The sequence below is a fragment of the Rhagoletis pomonella genome, unplaced genomic scaffold (genome assembly GCF_013731165.1).
Source record: "Rhagoletis pomonella isolate Grant_MI unplaced genomic scaffold, Rhpom_1.0 Rhpom_scaffold_00009, whole genome shotgun sequence".
Lineage (NCBI taxonomy): Eukaryota > Metazoa > Arthropoda > Insecta > Diptera > Tephritidae > Rhagoletis > Rhagoletis pomonella.
Genome location: NW_023458563.1, coordinates 13,111,866 through 13,119,444, shown reverse-complemented (window position 1 = coordinate 13,119,444; position 7,579 = coordinate 13,111,866). Strand labels below are relative to the sequence as shown.

The 7,579-nt window shown below is 35.0% G+C and overlaps 1 protein-coding gene across 1 annotated transcript in view; it reads left to right on the top strand.

Moving 5' to 3' along the window:
- Positions 1–678: 678 nt before the first annotated feature.
- The window catches only part of LOC118745569 (plasma membrane calcium-transporting ATPase 1-like), a gene marked incomplete at its 3' end in the record, with an annotated part of 196,433 nt that continues 189,532 nt past the window's right edge, over positions 679–7,579 (top strand). Inside the window, 1 exon segment of the mRNA XM_036479055.1 lies at positions 679–1,103.

Below are 7,579 nucleotides of genomic sequence, written 5' to 3'. Positions count from 1 at the left end.
TCCCATATAAAAGGGCGAAACTTTTTTGAGAAAAGAAAACGCTAAAAGATATGCGTGTAGTATATATGTAGCACTTTTAGGGATTATGTTAGTTCCCAGGCAAATTCATACAAGGTGGTGTCATCAGAGCATCTGAGATTTTCGCAGAATGTTCTCAATATCAAAACGATGAGTTTTTGTACACAATCTTGTATTCATTCGCTTTGTTTTGTTCTTTATCTGCAGATTTTTGCAAATAGTTGAAAATTTATACACACTTTAATCAGTAGTGCCTTGGTTTACGCAACTTCGCATTTCGGAATATATATCGCCACTGGTATATGTATCGTGATAGTGTTATTAGAACAGCTGGTTTGAATTGCAAATGGCAAAATTTTATATATCGCTGAAGAGAGGAAGTGAGTAAGTAAGAGTATTTTTATAATAACTTAAAGCTTACAGTCGGCAACCAAAAACTAACACCAAACCTTTTGGTTATTGTTTTTTTACAATTCCCACCAGTTTATTTGATCTCGCCTTGATATATGTATTCGCACACAGCTAGCAATGGTAACTTGTTTAAGGAGATGGGGTGTAATAGAGATAGATATTTAGCTAAAATAGAAAATATGGCAAAGCTCATATTTACGTATTTTGACATATGGTACAGAATGGGTTTCTTTCTTTTCAGTAGGACACCATATACACACACATGTGCACATATATTTGCGTGTTTCTACTCAGTTCTGCAAAATTTTTAGAAGTATCGATACGCGTTGGTGTATTTTCGGTGGAATTTTTGTGTGCATGCACACAAATACCACAAAATTTCGCTATTACGAGCTACGTTTAAGTAAAACAAAACGGGTTGAATCGTATCACAAAACCATACCTTCGAATTTGTTTTGTTGCTGCTTGGTAGTACTACAGTACATTGGTACGTAGTTCACGTAGTCCCGTTGACGTCCTTGCGCCGTGTATGTTCTGTCTCGGTCTGCGTTTCTTCACTTATCCCTCTCGTTCGGGGTAATTGTACATACACGCGACACGCTAACGTAATTTCGTTCAACGGTTTGATTTATTTTCGTTTATTGTTTTTGTAAATTCGTGCTGCATCAACAGTGGTAATATATCATTACTATTTGTATTTATTTATTTATTTAAAGTCAAGTTGAAAATAATTTTCCTATGTTCTTAAAAATATGTTTATTTTTGTGCGAGCATTTTAAATGTGCATATATATGTGTAGTGGTTTTGGATGGGGTGAGGTGATAAAATTAATTTCAGACAAATATGTGCTTTATTTTAGTGAATTTTAACTGACGTGCTTAGATTGGTATTAAAGCGCAAGACAATGTTTACAAAGTGATTTAAGTGGTAAGGACTCGTGTTTTATACCGCTTCGATTATTAGCGATAGTATGTAATATGGCAAAGGAAATGTAATAATTATAACTGCGTTTTCGTAATTATTTTTCTGTATCTTTACTGGCTGGCGCCAGGAATGATGGAATACCCTACTGGCTGCCGTTTTCGTAAGTCAAAATTTGCAAGAAATAAGCTGAAGATAGAAAATTTAAAGCGAAAATGAGCATATTTTGCAAGTTGTACTGGATATTTTTTGGCAAATGTTAGGTTATTTATACTAAGGTATGTGGTTTATAATAACTTGGGTTAGGGTTGCCAGACGTACTGCTTTTGGGAGTACACGTACTTCTTTTTATTGCAATGTACTCTATTGTACTCCCAAAAAAAATATATGGAAATGTACTCCTTTAGTAGTTTTGTACTTCTTTTGTCTCCTTTTTCCAGCTATTAATATTTTATCTTATACAGGGTGTAAAATAATAACTATCGCACATCTATAAAGGACCCTTTTATTTTTCAAAAAACCTGTGCGACAGTTATCTTACGCCCTGTACTTTGCCATTCATATTGTGGCAAACACTACTTAGTAAGCAAAGTTAAGTGTGATAGTGAAAAGGTATAGGCATGGTCGTAGCAAGGTAGGTGCAGAGCGCTCGGGTATAAAAATCAGAAAAATATTAAATTAATTATAAGGCTTAAATTAAAAAACTGGCCATATATTCAGAAAGAGTTTGGAATTATGTTGTAGAATTTAGTTAGGGAAAATTTTCTATAAGGGCGATCATAGAAGAGATGGTGAGCGAAGGGGGAGTGGGCGTGGTACCCCCGACCACCTAGGCCCCCTATGGGTCCCTAGGAACGCCTTAGAAAAATCGCCAAATATCACAATTGGGTGCCACGCCCACTCCCCCTTTGATCATCTCTTTAACGACCGCCCTTGTTGGAAAGCCAACTCATTTAGTTATTTATTTTTAACATTTATTGTTGCTTTGAAAAAGATTTCTAAAATATCTTTGCTTATTTGTACCTAATTAATGGTAATTTGTAACAATAAATTGCACAAAAAATTAAAAAAAAAATTTTACTCCTTTTTTACGTCTTGTACTGCTTTTTTCTATCGAAAATATAAATGTACTCCTTTCTCCGTTTCAAAATCTGGCAACCCTAACTTGGGTCACGCCATCCACATCATTTTTGAGCAGAACACACTTTCGCGTTGGCGGCCTTTGACCGTCATCAGAAAAAATGAATTTGGCGAATGCCTTATTCGGGGATGAATACGCCAGGGATAAAATTATTCGTACACACGCCTACTATGCACGCAGGATTGCTTTTGAGAAACAAAAAATAATTAACTCCAAATAGTTTCAAAACGTATAGTGCAAAATGGAATTTATCGAATAACGATTTAAATAAGACGCATTTCATAACCCTTTTTGTGCAAAGGGCCTGTGCCAGTTGATAGACAATTATGAGGTGAATGAAAATTTTCAGCCCGGCAGGGCTGGTGAAAAATTCGACGGCAAGAATTACACCTACCTGACGGTTTTGAATTATTTTTTTGGACACATGTTATTACTAAGACGTCTAATAATCGCATGGCTTTTAGTTCTAGAAGAATCAAAGTCAGTAAAGACAAGTAATTTTTGTATAATTTCTGCAGTTTTCTCAACTTTTGCACCAGAGCAACAGTCAAAAATTTCAAGCACTAAGATTGGCACAGCAGAAATGTAAAATTTTCTCACCATAATAAAAAGTTTTTTCACCATGGAACTTTTCTTCTAATTGACATGAAATTACTGTCTGCATTTCTTTATACATTCTGCACGTTTGGAATAAACTTTTTTGTTTACTTATTCTTTAGAACGTTCCTGATGATATGTTAACGCATATTTAAAACGCATTCTGTTCTGTTCTGGCTGTGAAATGGGATTATCTGGAATGTATAAAGAAACGTAGCCACTATCTCAATGCTTGGAGCTCTGCCACTGAGGGCCTTTGCCAACTGATAAATAAGAGAAAATTTGGAAAGATCAAAAACAAATTTTGACACTTCTCGTTGTGAATTACGAACGCCATAATTTTTACCTCTCTCGTGGGACTACAACTTAGGGTTTACACCGGACAATATTGTCAAGACAATTATATAAAAATGATGTGTTTGTTGTAATATGAATTCGCCGTGTTTACAACAAACACATCATTTTGACATAAGTAGTTGTCTTGACAATATTGTCTTGTGTTACCCCTAGATATGGAGAGATAATAATAAAACAATAAATAGGATAAACAAATAGTCGCAAATAAATTTGATTTATTTTATAACTGTAAACTAACGTAGCTTTTTGGGTAATTATCTAGGTGGGCTTTCAACCCCCAAAATTGGTCAAAATTTTGGAAAGGGGGTACCATTAGACGCGTCTGGACCCCAATAACAAGAATACTAAAGCGGAAATTAACCCGATCAAAAGTTATTAACAAAAAACTTTTCCACAATAGCACTTTTTTTATTCACTTACTACACTCACAAAAATGCACACAATGCTCATATTTCACTATAAATTAGGGCTGCCAGATAGCTCTGTTGCCAAACCGGGACACTTAAGGGGGGGGAGAGGCCTCTTGCTCCCTTCCCTTTCGTTTCGACAAAAATTACGTACGAAAGGATGTAGTAAAATTTTATTTTGACAAACAGAAACAAAAACATAAAAACATGAGATCATTACAACGTACACTAGCAAAACAAAACAATTTATCACAACTAAAGCACAGAGAATTTTTCACAATGCATGTACCTTTTTTGTTCCTTATAAAAATACAGTTTATACTAAATACATCTGAAAACATAAAAACAAATTTTCTAAACTTTGTGCAAAACTCGGGGAAAATGCATTAAATTTGCATACAAATTTGCAACTTTCTATTCAGACTTTTTATAAAAATGTTTAAAATGAAGTTTTGCAGCCCATTAATTTTTAGTTGATTTTTGGTATTCATTTTAATGAGAGTTTCTTCCATACAAACTATGTTCGACATTTTTTTTGTATGTGGAAGACACTGTCAGCAAAAAATAAATAATTGCAAAAAATCAACGAAATTTTCTGGTAACTTCAGACTTGCACTTTACTAATTGGCTCAAAAGCCACATTTTCAAAATTTTTATTTATTTATTTATTTATTTATTTAAACGCCAATCGGCTTTACACATAATAAAAAGTAAAATTTTGTACCAATTTAAAAACGTAAATAGTTAACAATAATTATCAATTGCAAAAATTATAAATAGATGTCGAATGAGTACATATGTATAACTCAAAGAACTGATTTTAGAACACGAATGAGACCAGCGTGAGAACCTCCAAAGAAATTAACACTTGGTGCATGTCGGTTGACTAAGCTTGCTATTCTGTTGTACGGTCCATAGGCGATATAGTTCCGGTTAGATTGCGTAACATCTAGCAGTCGTCTCGATCGAAGATCAGCTCTAGAGCCGATGAACCTGAACTGCTCCAGTATTTCTGGGGAATCTATCAACCCATTTACGACCTTATAAAAAAAGGATAGATCCGCTATTTGCCTTCTGCTGTATAAGGTCTTTATATTGTACCTGTTGTATATATCACTCGTATTTACACAGCTTCCGTCTTGGGAGTGATACAGCAGGAACTTACAAAACTTACGTTGCACTTTTTCGACGTTGTTTATTTGGAGCTCGGTAAATGGTGCCCAGACAATGGAGCAATATTCAAGTATCGGCTGCACGAAGGTAGAAAATAGTCTGAGGAGTGTTCTATGGTTCCTGAACTCTTTCCCACTTCTACATATGAATCCAAGCGCACGATATGCTCGTGCAGAAATGTGGTTAATGTGCTCTGAGAAGGAGAGTCTATCATCCACAAACACACCCAGATCCTTAATTGAGTTGACTGTTTTCACAGTTTGACCACACAAGGAATAATTAGCGCTAACTTTATTAAGACGTCGAGAGAAACACATGACAGCACATTTTTGTATATTCAGATGCAGCTTATTTGTTGTGCACCAATTTTCAATTTCTAAAATATCCCTCTCTATAATGTCTATGTCGTGATTACCGCCTACTGCTCTGAATAGCTTCATATCATCCGCATATAATAAGAACTCGGATTTGAGTTTCGTGCCAATGTCGTTTATGAATATACTGAAAAGGATAGGGCCCAAGTGAGATCCTTGAGGTTATAGGAAGTTATACCATACTCATTTGACAGATGACCGTTGACGCGAACTTGCATTCGCCTACCCGATAGATATGAGCGGAACCAGTATAAGGCTTTTGACCGGACACCATAACTTTTTAATTTACTTAAGAGAATTTCGTGATCCACCATGTCAAACGCCTTGCTGAAGTCGGTGTATAATGAGTGTACGTCTTGGCCGTGGTTAAGTGCATTGAGATACTTCGATATATTTGCGACTATTTGTTTACTCTATTTATTGAAAGGTAAGCTTGTGTTAATTATATTGATAACAGAACCTGGCAGGTCGCACGTTGCCTAATTCTCAAGTAACATCAAATCCACAAATGAATACATTGCTTGAATTACCATCAACATCGCGATGTATAAATTTCGACAACAAACAAAAATAGACCTTTCGCACGAGCGTTTGTTTGGTTTTTCAAGACCATTTATAATTTTCTTTTAATAAAATCACGATTTGTCAAATGCTTAAATTTATTTATCTAATAATAATGCACAACACAACCCTAAAATCTAGGGAAAAGTCTGAGGAAGGCCATTAAATAGCAGCACACAACCCAGTGCCTTCCTCAAGGGTGAATATAGCTACAACAACAACGATCACTACAACAACAACCCAAAAGGTTGGCTACTGTCTATACTGTGGCAAAAAATAAACCTCATCAGTCCAACTACTCCTACGCTGACCACAGTATTTTTGCGCGAACACCTAAGTGTTGCCATATTCACAGTTTTAATTGCAAATCGCAGTTTTTTTGACAAGTTCACAGTTTATCTACAAGGAGAAAATTTTCCTAAAGTTCGTTCCAAATTAGAAAAAAAAAATTAGGGCGTGTAGAGGAGCTTTTTCCATTATAAAAGTGAAAACCCCAGAGCGCGGAGGCTTCTATTTAAAAAGTTATTAACTTTTAAAGTTGCACACACATTTGCAGACAAATTTCATAGATTACATGGAAGCACGGATGGAATTCCAAAATTTCAAAATGTGCCTAATGGTCTGCAAAAATAGTGCCAAAAAGGAGATTAAAGTGCCACAAAATTGAAATTGCTTTCTTTTTGGGCTTCTTAAGAACCATATATGTATTCTTTAAAATAGTATTTTTAATGCACTTCACATTGAATTATTAGAGTAAAATCATAGTAAAATAACACAATATACAGCTCAAGACTTCGGTTGTCATAGCTCTAAGTTTGTACTTGTCTTTAAAAAATGACATACAATAAATTAAACAAAAACAGGTAAGAAAGTCTAAGTTCGGGCGGAGCCGAACATTAAATACCCGGCGCAAGTATTAAATATATGTTTTTTCACCCTTCCGAAACCTTCCGCTAGATGGTAAGCCGAGGTGTATTAATTTTGAGTAAATTAGCGTCCTTCAATTTCGAAATATTGAAGTTTCAAGCATTTCTTAAATTTACCGTTATATGAGAATCGGCCGTTATTTTAGTCCGATTTCAATAATTTTCAACGTTTTGCTTACACGTGGCAAGTACAATAACCATACCGAGTTTGGTACAAATTGGTAGAACGGTTACCGATATACTTATATGTGATCATAAGTGGGCGGTGCCACGCCCATTTTCCAAAATTTTACCATAAACGTGTTTCTTGGTAAAGAATTGTTGCAAGCATCAATTTTGAATAAATTAGCTTCAATATTTAATGATTTATCGAAGATTTTGTATTTCTCTAAATTACCGTTATATGGGATGTGGGCGTGGTTATTGTCCGATTTTAAAAAGTTTCGGCGTTTTTTATGCTGTACCAAGGCTAACAACTGTGCCAAGTTTGGAAGAAATTGGTGCAGCGGTTACCAAGATATACACATGTAACCATAAGTGGGCGTGGCTACGCCCATTTTCCAAAAATTTATAATATTCTTATTTTTCGTCTAAAACTTATTATAAATATCAATTTTGTCACAGTTTTCGTATTTCTGAGTGATTTCGTGGTTATTGAGCGATTTTAAAAATTTTCGGCCATTTGGTATGTTA